Genomic DNA, 19111 nt, shown 5'->3' on the forward strand with positions numbered 1-19111 from the left:
GATCTATACTGTGATATCCCCAGCAAGCCAGTCTGCCTAAAAGGTCAGTGCCTGTGCTTTGCTCTCTCACCAAAAGCTGCGACCAGCATGTTGCCAGCAGTTACAATTTACCACACAGCTGTTTCTAAGCAAGCACATTTTTTTCTGACAGTAAAAAGCATTAACACAGAGAAAGCATATAAAAATAAAAGAACGTACATACATGCTAAAAAGCTTACCACCGGTTTCCCTCCACTCCAACATAGGGCTCTGGTAGGTGCCAGTCCTTCAAACCCCACAGTTGGGTTTTCCCTGTGGTTACAAGCCCATATCAGTCTTTTAGATCAGGAACCAGAATGAAAGCCCCGAGTCAGTTTAAGTTTGGGCTATTTATCCCAAAATCCCTTCTCTGTCTGTTGGTCTCCGGAGAATCTGTTCTGAACCAGAACATACAAACCTCCCCAGGAAGTGTCACTTCTCTGGAAGTGCTATAACCTGAGTGATTTGCCTTAATCATTCCCTTTTATTTTCAGAGTGCATATAGTCCCTGCCCACAATGATACATAAACCATTCATGCTCTTAATAACGATATGGTCTCCCACAGATTTTGCAGGAAGCTGCCCTGTCTGTCACAGTTTCCAACTAGGGGAGTGTGTGGGACGTAAGTGCTGACATATCAGCTGTTCCGTGGCGTGCAGGAAGCACTGGGAGGGAAGGGGAGGAGCAGGCACGGAGTGTGTTTGGGGGAGGGGGTGGAACTGGGCAGGAAGAGGCGGGGTGGGGGTGAGAAGAGGTGGGGCATGGGTGGAGGTGGGGCTGGGGCAGAGCCGGGGGGCGGGTTGAGCACCCCCAGAGGAAGCCCCCTGGTGTGGGAGCCAGGGTTGGTGTCCAGTGGTCATTCAGTGATCTGCGTGAAAGGAGCTTGGTGGGTCATGATCCAATTTCCAGTGGATGAGCATCCACATCACAGAAACCACCACCATATATTGTGCTAGTTGTCCTCCTCGTTGGCAGCCAGCCACAGCAGAGAGGCATGTTTTAGAGGTGGTCTCTCCAGGTCAGGGTTATGGCCCATTGATAAGGGGAAGTTTACCCTGCTGCTGCCCATAATGCACCTGGCCTGCTGATAGAAAACTTCAGACTCTGGAACTGTCAGTCCAGAACTTTTATGAGCCACTCTTATAGACACAGATCTTAGAAGAAATCGGAGTGTTTCGAAGGATTTTGTTGCTGGTAAGACGTTATGAGAATCTCTCCTTGTGGCAGTTAACTTCAGGAATGTTTACTCCTTGATGAGCTCTGCATCTGATCTATCATTTTTCTATAGCGCCCATCGCTGTGGCACCTAACTGCCCAAGTGTTTTAGAGGGCGATCAGCCTGGCAGAGTATTGACGATACTACACTCCATTCAGGTTTTGAAGTCCACGTAAAGTACGTTAAGCGTCAAAGGACATTTTTTGTTGAGGTTAAAACAAAATTCACTCTTACCCTAATACTTTCCATGTCCTTGCTCATGCTACAGAGAGCAAGCACCTTGATGTGTCATAGGGATAAGAAGTTTGACTGATCTATTTCCTTAAAAAACAAAAAAGTTTCCCATTGTAGGAGTTGAAAAATTATTTAAAGTCTCCAGGCACCCAGAGAGGAGGAATGTTGTGTCTGCTGGAATCTGCTCTTGGCTGGGGATTATGGCCATTTTCTGTGGTCTGCAAGCAGTTCTGCCTATGATGTAATGTTGTTGCAGGAAAGGTGCTTGCTCTGCTTCAGCCTGTAGGAGTCGTAATGCCTAGCAATTCTCTCCCCCGCCTCCAACGCGCGCACATACACACACTCTGTCTCTCCCAGAAAGTTGCCCTTCCCCCACCCTTTTTCACAGTGCTTCTCCCTGAGGCAAATTTCTTGCTGTCTGGAGTATCAAGCATGCACGGGTGCTTTCCTTTTTCTTTCTCCTTTTTTGAATTTTCCTGTGTAGTTATTATAAAGCAGCAATAGCTGAAAAGACAGTTTCACCCTGGTTCTTTTCTCCAGTTGTGTGTGTGTCTGCATGTGTGCGTAAAATAAATAAATAGATGAGAGGCCAAGTTTGGGGTTTTTAAAGTTCTTTTCCTCAACATTCATCATTTTTTCTTGTGGTAAAGATACAACATAAGCAGATGGCAAATATTAACACACAATACAGTGCCTGCTAGAAGTGATTTAACAATGCTCTAGGTTTCTGTGCCTTTCAGTTAGTTAAGTCATGTTTACAAGTTAATGAATTTGTTCCACTTGAAATATTTGATGGTATGTACTGAGGTAAAGGGATCCTTTAGGAGTAATCGAGGAATGTTGTGTGTTTCTAGGCACTGTGGTTATGGATGACCTTTTTTTTTCTTTGAATTTTAGCATTTTCACTCTGCTCCTGAAAAGAGGATCAGAATGAGCAGTATTATTAGGTAATAACCTCAGTGATGCTGCTATGAACCTGGAAGTGATACCATGCATCATTCCAACCCCATCCTATGCTATAATACTGTCTTGCATTTGTATTGGATGTCCATAAGCCTTAGGCAAGGATTTGAAGAACAAATGCAATTTTGGGTAGCAAATTGGGCAACATACTGTGTTTTTGAGTAGCCTGTTTTCTTGTTTTGGAACTATGAATGCAAAATATTAAATTAGATATCTCCTATAAGTTAGCTTGCATTTTGCAGCGAAGGTGCTTGGTAGGGCATGATATAACTCAGTATATTCCAGACCCTGTGTAAAGTTTCTTGCTAACATGCTACCTGTTATGTACTTATCACAAAAATCTAAGCCTTCTTCTGCAGTTGTACTCACGTTGGGAAACAAAAAAATCTGTTTATATCTGGAAGCTGAGGGTCGTGTATTGTAGAAAGAGGACTGGCTGCAAGCTATGGCGCAAACCTTATGCGATTAATATTTTACATGGAATTCTCCAGTCATGCAGTAACCATGTAAATGTGTTTGCACTTGGAATATGCAATGTAGGTGTAGTCGTGTCAATCCCAAAATATTAGAGACACCTGAAGAAGAGTTCTGTGTTGCTCGAAAGCTTGTCTCTCTCACCCACAGAAGTTGGTCCAGTAAAAGATATTACCTGACCCACCTTATCTCTACTTGGAATATGCAGTCTATCAAACTCCTGAAGCTGCAATCGCAGACAGTCCTCCTAAACAGTCCATTGACTAGCAACCTGTAAGCCTCACTGCGTTTAAAGAGTTAATGCCAGTCACTATTATTTGACCACTTGGGGCCCTAAAAAAAAAGTTTTTAAAAGGATGTAATTGATGGCTCTGGCACAAGCCCTTCCTATGGTAGGATTCTCAAAGTGTTTGTCTTTTCACAGGGCTTTTTAAAAAAAATGCATTGCTTGGTTTAATATCTTTATTCAGTAAGAAGTGAAAATGCACAGGATCTGTTTCCCATTTGAAGAGGTACAGTACCTAGCTCAGGAGTTCTCACACTGGGGGTCAGGTTCCCTCAGGGGGTCGCGAGGTTATTATATGGGGGGTCGCGAGCTGTCAACCTCCATCCCAAACCCCGCTTTGCCTCCAGAAGTGTTTTTAAATTACAAGGGGGGGTTGCATTCAGAGGCTTGCTATATGAAAGGGGTCATCAGTAAAATAGTTTGAGAATCACTGACAGCTCATCATTGACTTCACACAGGATGCCATGCCGGACAAAGCTAAGTTGCTTAAGATGTGCCTGTGTATATCTTTCATAACTTAAATTTGACAACGATTTAACATATTCTTAAATAAGGCTTCCCTCAGCAGAAACAAACAGTGAATAATTAAGCAATAAGACAGGCCAGTGTGAGTGCATTTCTACATGAAAATAGTAAGCTTGCATGGCGATAGGGTCTGAGGTCAAATGACTTTAACTACCTGAGAAGCGCTATAATTAATCTGCAATATGTTTCCTGGAGTGTCACAGATACTCTTATTAGCTGGAATTTATATGCAGAAATGAGACTAGTTAACCCGTATTTTACCAGGCATTATGGATGTCTTACATCATTGGGAGCCAATCAGAAAGCTCTCTCTAGGGCAGAGTTTTAAAAGCCGTTTCATAATATATTTATATTCAGTGCATATACACTTTTTTTTTGTAACATTCATTTTGCCGCAGAGTCCAAGTGTCAATGTGGTTTGAAAATGCAGGAAAAATAATTTATTCGGCCTTGGTTTTTAATTCAATTGCGCACCTAAATGCTCTAGGAAGCATAGCTGGTACACTTGGGGGAAAAAGTTATTGTGTAGTGATTGTATTTCTGCAATAGCAGTATTGCTGCAAGCTCATCTTTGGTGGTGGTTAATCCCTCTTCGCCACATTGCTCCTGTTCAGATGCACCCTAACCTGCAAATCTTTCTAAAGCTGCTTCTGAAACAGTCTGGTTTGCCAACAACAAAAATACCAAGATAGTCTCCAGAAAAAAAGAGAGAGAGCGTGTGTGTATATATGTGTGTGTGTGTGTGTGTATTTGTGTGTGTGCATACACCTCTAGCCAATAGAAATAAAGGATTCTTCCTGGCCTGCCTGGAAAATTCTAGTCCTTTCTCTCTGGTTTAGCTGATTGCAGTTGCTATGTCTCTGGCAGTTGCTGTTACACAGCGTTTCAGTGTAGTTTACCCAGTAGAGCTCAGCCTGCAGGAGTCGCCGCGATTACTGCAGCTTCTCTTCTAGCTGCCCATCCCCCAACCATACTGCAGTGCCAGTTCCATGGTGTGTGTGTGTGTGTGTGTGTGTTTTCTTTCACATAGGCATACACAGACTATTTTTATCCTTCATTAGGAGGCAGAACTTTGCCATATTGAATAGGAACTTTCAGGCCCTATTCACTAATATTGAACGTTCCCAAAAAGTCTAGTTAACACCTCCCCAAGCACCAGGTTTTGTGTAACTCTTTCATTGCCAGAGTGCACCTTCCATTCTGTAAGCATATGGGTTTGTTTGGGGTTTTTCAACCACAGTAATTTTCAGGCCACATTAATGACCCTTTGGTATCAATTTTTACCAGGCAAGACCTATATTTCTTTTTGTAGCAATGTCTCTGTGATGGGACCACCCATCTCATTGCAGCTGGGCAGGCATGAGTACCTCAGCACTGCATCTAGGCCTCTGCTCCACAGATAACAGGCCACGTTCCCGAATGGATGGAATATGGGGGCCTGGCTGGAGGATGAGTGGTAAGAACTGGCTTCATTAGCCTGTTACTATTGAGACGAGCTACCTCTAAAGTGCTCCCTGCCAGAGGAGGAGTGTGGAGGAGGGTTTTCATCTTTATGCCAGCTGATTCCAGCAGGGCCAGAGATCCAGGTACTCAAAATCTGCCACATCTCCCCTCGTGCTACCGTGGGATAGGCCATAGCCACTGACTTGAAGTTTACACTTTACTTCCTGCCATGTCGTACCAGAAGCTTGTACATAGTTTACGGTCTGCTCTTGCCTTGGGTCACACTCTCTCTCTCTCTCTCTGCTATCCAGAACCTCCCTCCCATTGACCATCAGTATTCAGAGTATTATTGGACTTTTCCCAAGCTGAATCTTATTTTTCTCATTTTGACCTATCATTTCTGATCAGTGTGGGGGCTTAATCCTGCAAGGAACATTAGTGCCCCCAACCCCCATTGTCTTTGGTGGCAACTGAGTGGATTTCCCTGCACTGTGCCCTATGCCACTTTATATTATTTCTTAGTCAATGTTGTTTTTTTGGCAACCTATCCCAGTTTAGTATACTTATTAATATTTTTGGAACCCTCAACATCATCAGAAATTCATATGAAAACCAAAAATGTTCCTATGAAATCCTGATTTTTTACAAAGTTCTGGCATGTCCCTGGGACCGGAATCAAATCCTGGTACAATCTGTAAACACTTTTTTTTAAAGTATGTTTTTGAACTTGTTTTTAAGTTGTACTACGCACACGTGGTCTGTGCTGTAGCATGCCTTAATATAACAATACTAAAAATAAACTCTGTACACTTCCCCTTTTCTTAGTTTATCAAGAGAAAAATTAGGTTATATATAAGCATGACATAATTTACTCATCTGTCTGAATACTGTATATCTTCTTAAATATACCAGAATACTAGTTTTGGGGTGTTTGTAAGGGGCATCTATTTTACTTTTATTTATTTTACTTTTACACATACACATATTCTGCACAGATGGCCGCTAGAAAATGTAGATGGTAAATTAATACAATCCATATTTTATACTAAAGCCTTTTCCAAAGTGTCCCCATTTTACAGATGGCAAACTTGAGGCGCAGAGAAGTGAAGGGTCTTGCTCAAGATCATAAAGTGAATCACTGGCAGAGTCAGAACTAGAATGCAGGAGTCCTGTCTTGTGCTGTGCCTGTCCACTGGGCCACTTACTTATTAGGGAGCTGATCCAACTCCTATTAAGTCAATGAGAGTCTTTCCTGAGTAATGCTGCTTCATATTTCAAATGGGTTTTATTATTTTGTTTAGCTTTTGATTGTGACGCTGCTCCAGAAAGACCTATATTGGTGGGCAGATTATTTCATGTCTGCCTGTTGTGTAGGATGCTGACATATTCCTGTGAAGCATCTTGTTCTGGCCACAATTAGAGACCAGGATACCAGAGCGACCTTAGGTCTGATCCAGTCTGGCAGTTCCTATGTTCACAAAGAAGAGTGCACCTTATAGCTTGAATGCTTTCAGAAGTTTGGATCGTCTTATTTTTTGTGAAATAGAGGGATGGTACGTGGAAACATCCATGGGGAAGGTTTTTTTCAAGCATAATTGTAATCTATAGCTCACTTTTATGCTACTTTTATGCATAGTTTCAAAGCACTTAATAAAAGAGGGTCAGCATCATTGTCTATGTGTTACAGATGGGGAAACAGAGGCACAGGAAAGTGACTTGTCCACATTTGCACAGTAATTCAGTGGCAGAGCTGTGAGTAGAACCCAGATCACCTGATTGAGTCCAGTGCCTGACTGTGGGAAGCAAAGGAAGCTTATACATTGTACTGAGCAGGTGGCCTTCTGGAGAGATTACAAGGGGCAGAGTTATGTACAGCCTTGAAAGTGAAGCTATACTAGAATCTATTACTTCGGCTCAAAGTCCAAACGCTCAGTCGTTTGGCTTCCTTGCTCCCATTAAAGGAGAAATGGGGTTGGCTGTTCCTTGTCTCAATATATCTGCATGGGCATGTGATCCTAAGTGAGCATGTAAGCCAGGTGTTGTCTTCTGCATAGCTCTTCAGGCATATGGGCCTTCTGCTCCTTTCAAATGCAAAGCTGTGGGTCTGTAACTCGAACAAGGTTATCAGCAAAATTGCCCTGACGTAATAAACGTTGCTTTGCTTTTAATCTCCCACGTCTTGAATATATGTATAAAAAAGTGTGCTTGGTTGGTGCAACTTATAGACTTCAGTTGAGGTAAGTGTGTGTAGTCTCTGGTCACAGTTCTGCAAACCCACCCTTGAAATGTTCATTTTGCCAAAATCAAAAATGCAAGCACCACCCCATTTTATCACATAATCCAGGGACAGTCTGAATTGACATGTGCTCATCTTTGAATTTCTGTGGCTGCAAATATTAGACAAAGCCACCTGTTGTTGTCACGCCTCTTTTCAAACCTCTTGGCTGGCTACCCATTACATTCAAGCTTATTATCCTTACCATGCACATCTCTGTTCCTGCCTATACCTCAGCACTCAGACCTTCCTTCATGTATTAACTTAAACCATGCTCCTGCTGAAACATCTCTTCATTCCTCATTGTGGTCTTTGCAGTTTGCCCCATAGCTGTGATAGTGTCTGTTTCCTCCTTCAGAGCTTTGAACTCACTTTTCCTGCTGTGCCTGTTAACCTATAGTTTTCCTCTGAAACTTGATTTCACTACAGAAATTTAAGAAGCCACCTACGATGTCACCAGATATATTCCCTCTTTCTCTTCGCCCTGCAAGGGCTGTATCCCCTTCCTTTATTTGCCTTTGTGCTTTCTGTGTTGTACTTTCATTATTTCCTCAGTCTTAATTGTAAGTGTCTGGTGGTAGGGAACCTCCTCTTTACATTTACCTGCAAAGTGCTGTGTGTGCCTGTAGCACTGTAAAAAAAATAATAATTTGAAAGGCGTGAGTTCTGATTCTAAGCTTGGCTCTGCCACTGACTTGCTTGTGTCTGGACAAACCACTTAACCCTTTTGCCTCAGTCTCCTCAGCTGTGAAATGGGGGCTGTAGTACTTACCTACTTGCAGAGGTGGTGGTGGGATCAATCTTCAAAGCGCTTTGCGGATATTAACTCATGTCCCTGGTTAAATCCCTTTTGTGCAGCTCCAGAAGCACAAAGGGGAGTAAAGTTGCCTTAATCAGGCAGCTGAGGATTCTCCCCCATATGCTAGGAGACATTCCAAACCATGTCTTCAGGAGAGGCAGGAGCTGTAGCCTTCCACCCAGAAGCCCTATGGTGCCATTAGCCTCTAGCATGGAGAAAGGGACTGGGCATAGTTGAGGAGCCAGCTCCATAACTGTGACATGAAAATTACTGTCAAAGCAAACTTAAGGAGAAGGGTTTCTAGACATGGTGTTGCTGCATTCAGGACCCCTTTGTACACTTCTCAAAGGAGCCATATTAACTCAACTCACTCTCTCAGGATTCCATTTGTGGTATCGATTTTTATTTAATTTATTTATTTATTTAATAAAGTGAGAGACTGTCCCAGGGAAGTTGCAGAATCATGGTATTGGTGTGTTTGATGTTGAGAATAATGTGTTCTGGGTAGAGGGGACAGATGAGAGAAAAATCAAATTATTTCAGGCAGGGTGAAAGATCATGAGAATTCCTCTTATCCAGAACTTGTCAGTGATGAAGTGTGTGTGTGAGAGACAATGGAAATCTGGACAACAGAAATAGTCCCCTAGTTGAAAAAAAAAATAATAATCCAGTGTGTTGAAGACAAATTAGATGTGTTGAAGATTCATACCATAGAGTCCTTGTTGCTTGATGAAGGCAATTGGACCGAATGTCTTGAGGTTCCCTCAGACTCTGGCCTGTAGTCAGGGGTGGCCATACTTACTGACCCTCTCAGCCACATATGACATTCTTCAGAAGTTTGAGAGCCAGGGCACACCTGCTGGGGCTCAGGGCTTCAGCCCTGTGGGGAGGGAGATCTCAGGGCCCTCCTCCCTGCTAGGCAGAAGCAGCGGTGATGTGTGTGTGGGGGTGTCACATGCCCTCTGCCCCCAATTTTTGCCAGGGTTACCTGGCTCCCACTCTCAAGAGGCACCAGTCATCTCTGGCAGAAGCCCCTGGCCCCAGCACCCTACCACAGGGCATAAGCCCTGAGCTCTCCTCTCCCTAGTCTGGTAGGAGGAGAAAGGAGAGGGCATTGGAGGCGCTGCAAGCCGCACTTTAAAGAGCCATGTGTTGCTTGTGAGCCACGGTTTGGCTACCCCGTGCTATAACAAAGCCTGTTGTCATCCAACCACTAGTCTAGTATTCAATACGACAGCGACCAGAACCAGATGCTTCAGGGGAAGGTGCAGACAGCCCTATGGTGGATAATTACAAAATCTCTCTCCATAAGGAAAGTGTATTTCAATGTTATCTAGATGAAATATTTCAGTGGTTCTGAATTCAAAAATTTTCAAAATTTTCATTGTGTGGGAAATTTAGAAACTTCAGCATTTCGTTCCAATTCATAACAATTTTTAATTTTTTTTTTTAGCATTTCTCATGGAACAGAAACTCATTTTTGACCAGCTCTACTCAGAGCTGTACTTAATTAAATACATGTGAAAATGATCAAGTGCTGGGAATAATTAGCCCCACCAAATATCGCTGACCCTGTCCTCTTACCTGAATATCAGATTACTCTTTTTCCTAAGTGGGTCACCTCCAGTCCCTCGTCCTTGGAGTTCAGACCTCTGTGGTGCACGTCTCTCTGGAACAGAGTTCCTGAGCCTCTTTATTTTCTTTGCCTGCTTGCAATGGTGCTGATGCTCCCATGAAGGCTTTGAAGGCTTCTCTTAGTGTAGTAGGCAGGAGCAAAACCTTCAGTGGGGGCTGAGGGGAAGGTGCATTAGTGCTAGTTCAGGTGCGTGGGCTCACAATAGATGAAAAGTAAATGGATTCAGGAGCTCTGGGAACATGAGCGGTGCTGCAGGCCGAGACAGCAGCAGGATCTAGTATAGATCTGCATTAGGGGCAAGATATTTTATTACTTCTTTCTTAGCTTTGAAATTGTTGTGTGGGGCAGGAACTTTATGTCTGAGGGATAATTGACCCAATATAGTTCCTGTTAATACGTCTGGGCCTGGTCTACACTTGGGGGTGTGTGTGGGGGAATCAATCTAAGATATGCAACTTCAGCTACGAGACTAGCGTAGCTGAAGTCGACGTATCTTAAATCAAATTAAAATTAATTACTTCACATCCTCGCGCCGCTGGATTGACGGCCGCGGCTCGCCCGTCGACTTTGCTTCTGCCTCTCGCACTGCTGGAGTTCAGCAGTTGACGGGAGAGCGATTGGGGATCGATTTATCACATCTACACTACCTGCGATAAATCGATCCCCGATAGATCGATCGCTACCCGCTGATCCGGTGGGTAGTGTAGACGTACCCTGAGATGAGGCACAAAATCCTGAAATTGGCTAGGCTCACAGGGAACCTACTTTGCAGGAATCCAGATCTGGGGTGGTGATTGATTGGTTCAGAGAGAGAAAACTGGTGGCTGCAAGACTTTGGTTTAAGTTTCACTTGTGTACCGGGAAACTCCATTTCCAATGGGGAGGAGCTTACATGGTTAATTTCCATTCCCTGTATGAAGTATGTTCTTCCTCCCTCTTTTCTCGGGGCCTACCTGTTAGTTCAGCGTTTGGAAGTTCGAGTTACTTATGAAAACAAATAGTTTGGAATTGGACTGGAAGGCCTTATAGTAACAGCAGTAAATGCAGAATCCTAGTCTGTGCCTGGGGACTGAGCAGGTTATTGGGTCATTACGATGAAGTGGGTTTTAGCCCTCGAAAGCTTATGCCCAAATAAATGTGTTAGTCTCTAAGGTGCCACAAGGACTCCTGTTCTTTAGGCTGGCTTAAGTTTACTATGTGCAGTGTGGCTTTGGAACATGCACGCACTTCTCCCCCCTCCCTATTTGATGAAAAGTAAAATCTGAGTGATGGTGGATTAAGCTTCCCAGAGGGGATAGTTTCCTGAGCAGAACACACAACCTACAAGTGCTCACCTTGTGACTGAGTTATGCTGTTCTAGTGCTGAGTTGCAGTTGTCAAGAATACTACTACTGTATTCACATCTGTGGGTCACACTCATGTTGCTTTCATGTTTCCTTCAGCTATCTAAGACCGCATTTGGGGTATATTTCTCAAGTAGAGGGCCCCAGTGCTTCAAAAACAAAGCCACAGAGCTCCTCTCCCTAGATAACTTGGCCTCCTGATAAGGTTTAATTTACTGAAGTCTCTAAAGCTGCCACCAGAGGTTTTAATCCTTCAGGCATGATTCTACATGCCATTCCTTTGAATTTTCTTGTAAGTACAGAACGCTGCATGTGCTTCACTTTGCAAAAGGTCATCTAAAATTCTAATGTTTTTGTTTCAAACCATAAATATCCCATCTAGTTTATATGGGCCCGTGTTTCCTGCTACAGAATGTTGAGTTCCCCTTAACTTTTTCATCCTTCACTTCCTCAGCTAATCACTGTTTATGGGATCTTTCAATTGAAAGGTGTAAGTTAATAAATAGTTCCCTAAATTGGGAGCAGAGTTGGGGAGTGGATCCCACTTCAAATCTGTCTACAGATGGCACTTGCAGTGTTCCCCTTCAGGAACTCCAGAGCAACTCTGTCCTCTTCAAGTGTATCACACATGATGACTAGACTACAGCTGGAGTCTGTGTGCGTACTTTGTGCCTTTATTACTGTCATGCTGAGTATTGTCTGAAGGGCTTTTAATGTATCTGAATAATGCTGCTAGCATTCCTAGACAGCTGTCTCTGATCTGGTGAGCCACATCCCTTGCTTTATAATACTTTACATAGCCTTACATTTTCAGTTTTGAGATTTGGTGTGGAGGGATTTGTTTTGTTTTAAGTGCTCAGTGCTGGTGAAAGGTGACAGACTGATGTCCCGAGAGGCTGAAATCCTCTGCCAACAATTCTCATACAGTACAGGCAGAAACAGTGCAAGCTACTGTCCTACCCTATGCCCTATCTAAGGAAGCACTAATAGAAGTCACAAGGAGTTATTTATAAAGTGCTATAGGTGTGCACAGAACTGTAGAAACCTTGGCTTGAGGACCTTATAGTCTGACTTGGTCTTTGGCTAGCTGCTGATACTCACTGACAGGGCCAGCGCCACTTGTGGTATCTTTTGTGGCATGGATACCATCCCGCTGGGAATTGGACTGAAGGCTCCTAGTCTGAAATACATCAAACAGCCATGGTACAGCAACATCCTCTGCGCTTTACTGATGTGAACCAAGTGATCTAGGGCAAAAGGCTCCATATCCTGTTACTTGAACCTTTCCCTTTTGATTTCTCCTGTAGTTTTGGATATTCAGATTCTCGCAGTGCCGCCCCCCCCCCCGGCCTTCCCTTGGCATGAAGCTATTGCTTTTCCTTTAGGCTTCACTGTAGCTTGACCACAGAAGTGTCATTTCATCCCTTGAGTGCGTGACATGCATAGAATAGAGATTCCTCATATCCTGGCATCTCTGTTACCTCCATATCTTATTTGTACAGTTGTCCAAGAATCCTTTCCTGTGAACTGCTCCTCCTGAAGCACTGTCCTCTGGATAGTTCTCTTTGTCTCAGTAGTTGGCATGGACTCATCAGCTGCACCAGAAGATTCAGAACAGACTAGCTCAATCCTTTTTTATCATCATCTGAGAACTAGAGGGGAGCCTCGATTAAAGTTAATTGCAGGTAGATTTAAAACAGAGAGAATCCTTTTTACAATTATTCACAGCACGATTACACAACATTAGTCAGCCAGAGGAATTCATTGTATCAGGTGGTCATAGAAACATACATTAATAGGGAGTGGGAGGGGATGGGATAACTTTGTACTTGTAGTTTAGCATGGTAAGGGAAAGAAAGTATACAGATCTTACACTTCAAGGCATCAGTTGATCACTGCAGGAGTTAGGAAGGAAGTCTTCTCTCACCCTAGTGTACAGCATTGCATAACTAACCTTCTGCATCATAAATTATTCTTATTCTTTCTTTTTTAAGTATTTCGTATTGACCACTGTCATATGCTGGATACTGAACTAAGTTGGCCAATGATCTGATATGGCAAATCCTCTGTTCAGGCCCGTTGTCAGTTTCACTGCTGTCCTTTATGGTAGTATTGTTTCTTTTAAGATGTTTTAAATCAGTGTTATCAGCCACTGGCAGTGATTTCTCTGGAGTGAAGGGCAAATGATTTTACTTTGAAAAGCCAGAGTGTTTTCTGTCTCTATCCACGTTCTCTGTAAAACCACCAAAACTCTCAACTTTCCACTTGGACTGCATTCTTCATCTACTGCTTTCGCTTCTCTGCAGTGTTATTGCACCTTGTCACTGGCAACTGTTCCAAGAGCTACCTGGCTTGCTGGTTTAGTATCCGCGGCCTTATTCAGAGCTGGGACTGATGACCATCTGCTTTTGCTGTCACCATTTATTTTTTCTACTACTACTTTAATTATTTGCAAGTTTTTGTTGTGTTAAAGGTGCCTACCCCTCCTTCCCTTGCAAGTCTGTATACACAGGCATTCTAAAACAACATGATCATTGATGTCAATGGCTTACTGGTCCAGGCCTATTCCTATAACCACTTTCCTCCAGCCTGTGTAGATTAGTGGCTTAGAGGGCAGTTCACTGAGAATGTGCTGCCACTTATCCCAGATGTGCAAACCAAGGGAGTGTCAGCAGAATTGCCCTGACTCATCTCCTCTGCTGTGGCAAAGAGGAGGGATGGGCATCTTAGGAAGCCAGTACCTAGGCCATAGAGGGCTTTATAAATCAATACACCTTGAATTGACCCAAGAAGCAGATAGAGAGTAAGGGTACTCTGGGAAATTATGTAGTAAGTTCTCCATACTGCTAAACAAGCACACAGCTTCCTTCAGAGAGCTACCGCAATTAACTGTAGGTAGATAGATTAATCAAGAGCATGCTAGTTGTGATATGATCTCATCTAACCAACAGTCTATATCCTTGAAATACTTTGAATTGAGGGCCTGACTTTGTGAGTTGCTGAGGGCACTCAGTCCCCTTTTGGTGTATCTACACTACACACTAAACCCACCTCTGAATCAGATTAGTGCCCAAGCTACCCTCTCATCCACACACACACCCCAGTTTGATTCAGGTCAGCAAGCATCCAGGACCCAGTCCGGAGACCCTAGTAGGGGGGTAGGTCAGAGCCCCAGTCCCTCTGTGACTTAGGTCCAAGCCCTGTCATTTTGAAATGTGGATGCAGCTCAAGCCGTAGACCCAACTCAGAAGACCTCTGTAGTGAAGCACGGACATGTTAGCATGGTTGAGACACGTGGGTTCGTCAATTGTAAATCCAGGTTTTCAGTGGATGCTCAATCACGGGCTTGGAAACACTGAGTCCACGAGCCTTTGTCCCACAGACCTGGGTTTAAAACGCATTATAGACATACCCTGAGAGACCTTGGTTTTCGGGGTGGGGGTAAGGTCTTCACTGTGGCAGAGAAGCAAGTGTGGTCTCCTGGGTGTTACCTTGCAGAATGGGTAGCTCAGCTTATTCTTATGTTATTTGAATTGTTACTTTTTCAGCCTGACAGTTTCTTCTCTACTTGGGCATTTTCTGCAATGTTACTACCTCTGTTTGCAATTCCTGTTAACCTTCCCTCATACCTCTCGCTGTTTTCTGCTGCTGAGCATAAGTTCTGAAGCTCTTAGAGGAGAGGAAAGTGATCAGGAACAGTCAGAATGGATTCACCAAGGGCAAGTCATGCCTAACTAACCTAATTGCCTTCTATGAGGAGATAACAGGTTCTGTGGATGAGGGAAAAGCAGTGGATGTGTTATTCTTTGACTTTAGCAAAGCTTTTGATATGGTCTCCCACAGTATTCTTGCCGGCAAGTTAAAGTAGTATGGGCTGGATGAATGGACTATAAGGTGGATAGAAAGCTGGCTAGATCATCAAGCTCAATGGGTAGTGATCAATGGCTCCATGTCTAGTTGTTAGCCAGTATCAAGCGGAGTGCCCCAAGGGTCGGTCCTGGGGCCGGTTTTGTTTAATATCTTCATTAATGATCTGGAGGATGGCGTGGACTGCACTCTCAGCAAGTTTGCAGTTGACACTAAACTGGGAGGCGTGGTAGATACGCTGGAGGGTAGGGATAGGATACAGAGGGACCTAGACAAATTAGAGGATTGGGCCAAAAGAAACCTGATGAGGTTCAACAAGGACAAGTGCAGAGTCCTGCACCTAGGAAGGAAGAATCCCATTCACTGTTACAGACTAGGGACCGAAGGGCTAGGAAGCGGTTCTGCAGAAAAGGACCTAGGGGTTACAGTGGATGAGTCGACAGTGTGCCCTTGTTGCCAAGAAGGCTAACAGCATTTTGGGCTGTATAAGTAGAGGCATTGCCAGCAGATCGAGGGACATGATCATTCCCCTCTATTCGACATTGGTGAGGCCTCATCTGGAGTACTGTGTCCAGTTTTGGGCCCCACACTACAAGAAGGATGTGAAGAAATTGGAAAGAGTCCAGCGGAGGGCAACAAAAATGATTAGGGGGCTGGAGCACATGACTTATGAGGAGAGGCTGAGGGAACTGGGATTGTTTAGTCTGCAGATGAGAAAAATGAGGGGGGATTTGATAGCTGCTTTCAGCTACCTGAAAGGGGGTTCCAAAGAGGATGGATCTAGACTGGTCTCAGTGGTACCAGATGACAGAACAAGGAGTAATGGTCTCAAGTTGCAGTGGGGGAGGTTTAGGTTGGATATTAGGAAAATCTTTTTCACTAGGAGGGTGGTGAAGCACTGGAATGGGTTATCTAGGGAGGTGGTAGAATCTCCTTCCTTAGAGGTTTTTAAGGTCAGGCTTGACAAAGCCCTGGCTGGGATGATTTAGTTGGGAATTGGTCCTGCTTTGAGCAGGGGCTTGAACTAGATGACCTCCTGAGGTCCCTTCCAACCCTGATATTCTATGATTAGGGTGCTCTCGAAAAAGACTGAGAATAGGGGACTCCAGGTAGGTTTAACTTTCCTCACTGTATAAGAGTGGCAGTGTGTACACTTGATTAGTTCTAGGTTAAGATTTTTAAGAGCCTAAGACTCATTGGCTTTCAAAGAGATTTAGGCTCCCAAGGGCCAGATTTTTCAGAGTATTTAGGTACCCAACTCCCATTGATTTCTCAGAGTTAAATACTTCGAAAAAATGGATACAAGTGCTTAAGATACTCTGAAAAATGGGACTTCAGCATCTAAATTGTTTTGGTGCTTTTGAAAAATGTATCCCTGGTCAATTTTGTCATCTTGAGCTGGTCAGAATGTGAATGTGAATCTGTTTAAGAAACCAAACAAAATTTTTAAAAAGCACTTACACCCATGAGGTCTTAGACTCTGAGCTCTTTGGGGCAGGGGCTGTCTGTTATTGGGGTCTGCACTGTCCCTAGCACGATGGGCCCAACCTGGTTGTAACTGCAGTAGAAATGTTGTGATGTCATTGATCTGTGACTCACCACTTAACTGGTGACTGTAAAGTAGACTCTAGCTGATTTTTCACAGTTACAGACTGATTAAGACCTTCACCACCCCCATTGCTTTCCTTTGGTCTATCCAAAGTGCAGTTACTAAGGTGATGTTCCTTGCCCAATTCCTCTAAACACACCCATATGTGCCTTTTTTCCTTTGGATCCCTGTTTTCTACTGAATCAAGTTCAAGCTTCTCATCCTCACTGTCAGGGCCCTCCCTCCTCATACACCTCATTTCTCTGATATCCTTGGCCAAAAAAGAGAGGAACCCTTATGAAAAGTGTCAGGGAATCTTTAGCATTTATGCAAAGCACTGTTTTATAAGGACTCAGTCAAAAGACAACCACATGCAGTAATTCCTAATTTTATCTACTTCTTAAGCACTAAGAGCTGAACCTGCCCTGCTGGGATGCTAAATTTTGCACATCTGAATTTAGACCATTGAGCTAATCAGCATCTAGTAGAAGAGGGGTGCACAACTGGTTGAAAAAACAGCATTCAGAATAGTTATCAATGGTTCACAGTCAAGCTGGAAGGGCAGATTGAGTCAGGACCCACAGGGATCTGTCCTGGGTCTGGTTCTATTCAATATTGTCAAATGTTTTTGATAATGGCATAGACTTAAAAAGTTTGGGACAATACCAAGCTGAAAGGGGTTGCAAGCACTTTGGAGGACAGGATTACAATTCAAAATGATCTTGACAACTGGAGAAATGGTCTAAAAATAAATAGAATGAAATTCAATAAAAACAAATGCAAAATATTACGCTTAGGAATGAAGTAACTTTTCCACTTGCTACAGCACTGTGTCCCATTCTGGACACGACACTTTAGGAAAGATGTGGATGAACTGGAGAAAGTGTAGAGGAGATCAACAAAAATGATGAAAGGTCTAGAAACCATGAACTGCAAGGAAAGATGGAAAAAAATGGGCTTATTAATCTGGTGAAGAGAAGACGGGGGGAAGACTGTTATAAACAGGAGGCTGATAAATTGTTTACTTATCCACTGAGGACCAGACAAGAAGTAATGGGCTTAAATTGTAGTAAGGGAGATTTATGCTACAATTAAGTTTTTCCTAATGTCAAGGATAGTTAAGCACTGAAACAAATTACCTAGGGAGGTTGTGAAATCTCCATCACTGGAGGTTTTTAAGAACAGGTTAGACAAACAGCTCTCAGGGATGGTCTAGATCAGGGATACTCAGACCTTAGTGATTCAGCAGCTAAATTAGTGATCAACGTTACCCAAAAGAGCCAAAGTAGTGTGAATTCATTGTTTCATGTACTATATATTCATATTTTAACAGTATGAGAGGGGAAATAAATCTCTCAGCAAAATGACAGACCAAGTACACCACTACCTCGATATAACGTCACCCGATATAACATGAATTTGGATATAACGTGGTAAAGCAGTGCTCGGGGTGGGGCCGCTGCGCACGCCGGTGAATCAAAGCAAGTTCAATAGAACATGGTTTCACCTATGATGCGGTAAGATTTTTTGGCACCTAAGGACAGCGTTAAATCAAGGTAGAGGTGTATTATTTTATCAACTACAATTGGATAGTAACATAGTAAAAGCATCCTGATTGATTAGTAACTTAGATCAGTAAATAATTAAATCATACCTTGTTTTAATGTGTGCTGCAAAGAGCTGCAGGAGACGCATTAAAGAGGCACCTGCAGCTCATGAACCTCCGTCTAAGTTTCACTGGTCTAGATACTATTTAGTCCTGCCTCAGTGCAGGCGACTGGACTAGATGATCTATCGAGGTCCCTTCCAGTCCTACATTTCCATGATTCTAAATATGCAGTATTGAAAAAATGTTAACAGCAGGCTTTTAGTTGAAGGCAAAAGACCTTAACGTGTAAAGAGAGAAAGTGGTTTTGGAGGTGGGAGAAAGTGGTCTAGATTGAAGTAGGATTACCAGAGAAAGAACTCCTCCCAGGAGTGAATAGTTACAAGACCAGACCTATGAGGAAGCCTGCTGGATGAGTGGACAGAAGGTAAGTTGGTGTGAGTGAAGTAAGTGCATGGATGGGTTGGGTTGATACTTCAATTTGGTAGTAGATAAGGAACATGCAATGGAGGTGATATGATGTAGCTATCACTGTTTTTTGGAGCCCTGGAAGTTAGTCTGGATTGCAAGAAATGGCAAGGGAAGGAACTTGAATAGTCAAGATAAACAGCAGTAGAGACCCATGGAAATTAACTATTGCTGCACATTAGTTCCAGATGATTTTGACTATTTTTGAATGGCCTGTTTAGTTGAACAATGAAAAGAGGAATAATGAAAATACAAATCACTGCAAGAGAATGGCTTTGAATAAAGGAGCAAATCCACTAAAAATGGCAATTTGGGGAAGATAGGGACCCTGTGTGCACATTTTAAGACCAGGAGACTCTACGTGAAATA

General features: G+C 43.3%; 1 protein-coding gene across 5 annotated transcripts in view; it reads left to right on the top strand.

The window, feature by feature from the left end:
- The window catches only part of BCAS4 (breast carcinoma amplified sequence 4), an 85667-nt gene that overhangs the window by 53863 nt on the left and 12693 nt on the right, over positions 1–19111 (top strand). The gene's annotated exons all lie outside the window — the stretch shown is intronic.

Source organism: Mauremys reevesii, linkage group 13, assembly GCF_016161935.1.
Source record: "Mauremys reevesii isolate NIE-2019 linkage group 13, ASM1616193v1, whole genome shotgun sequence".
In the NCBI taxonomy this organism is placed as follows: Eukaryota; Metazoa; Chordata; order Testudines; family Geoemydidae; genus Mauremys; species Mauremys reevesii.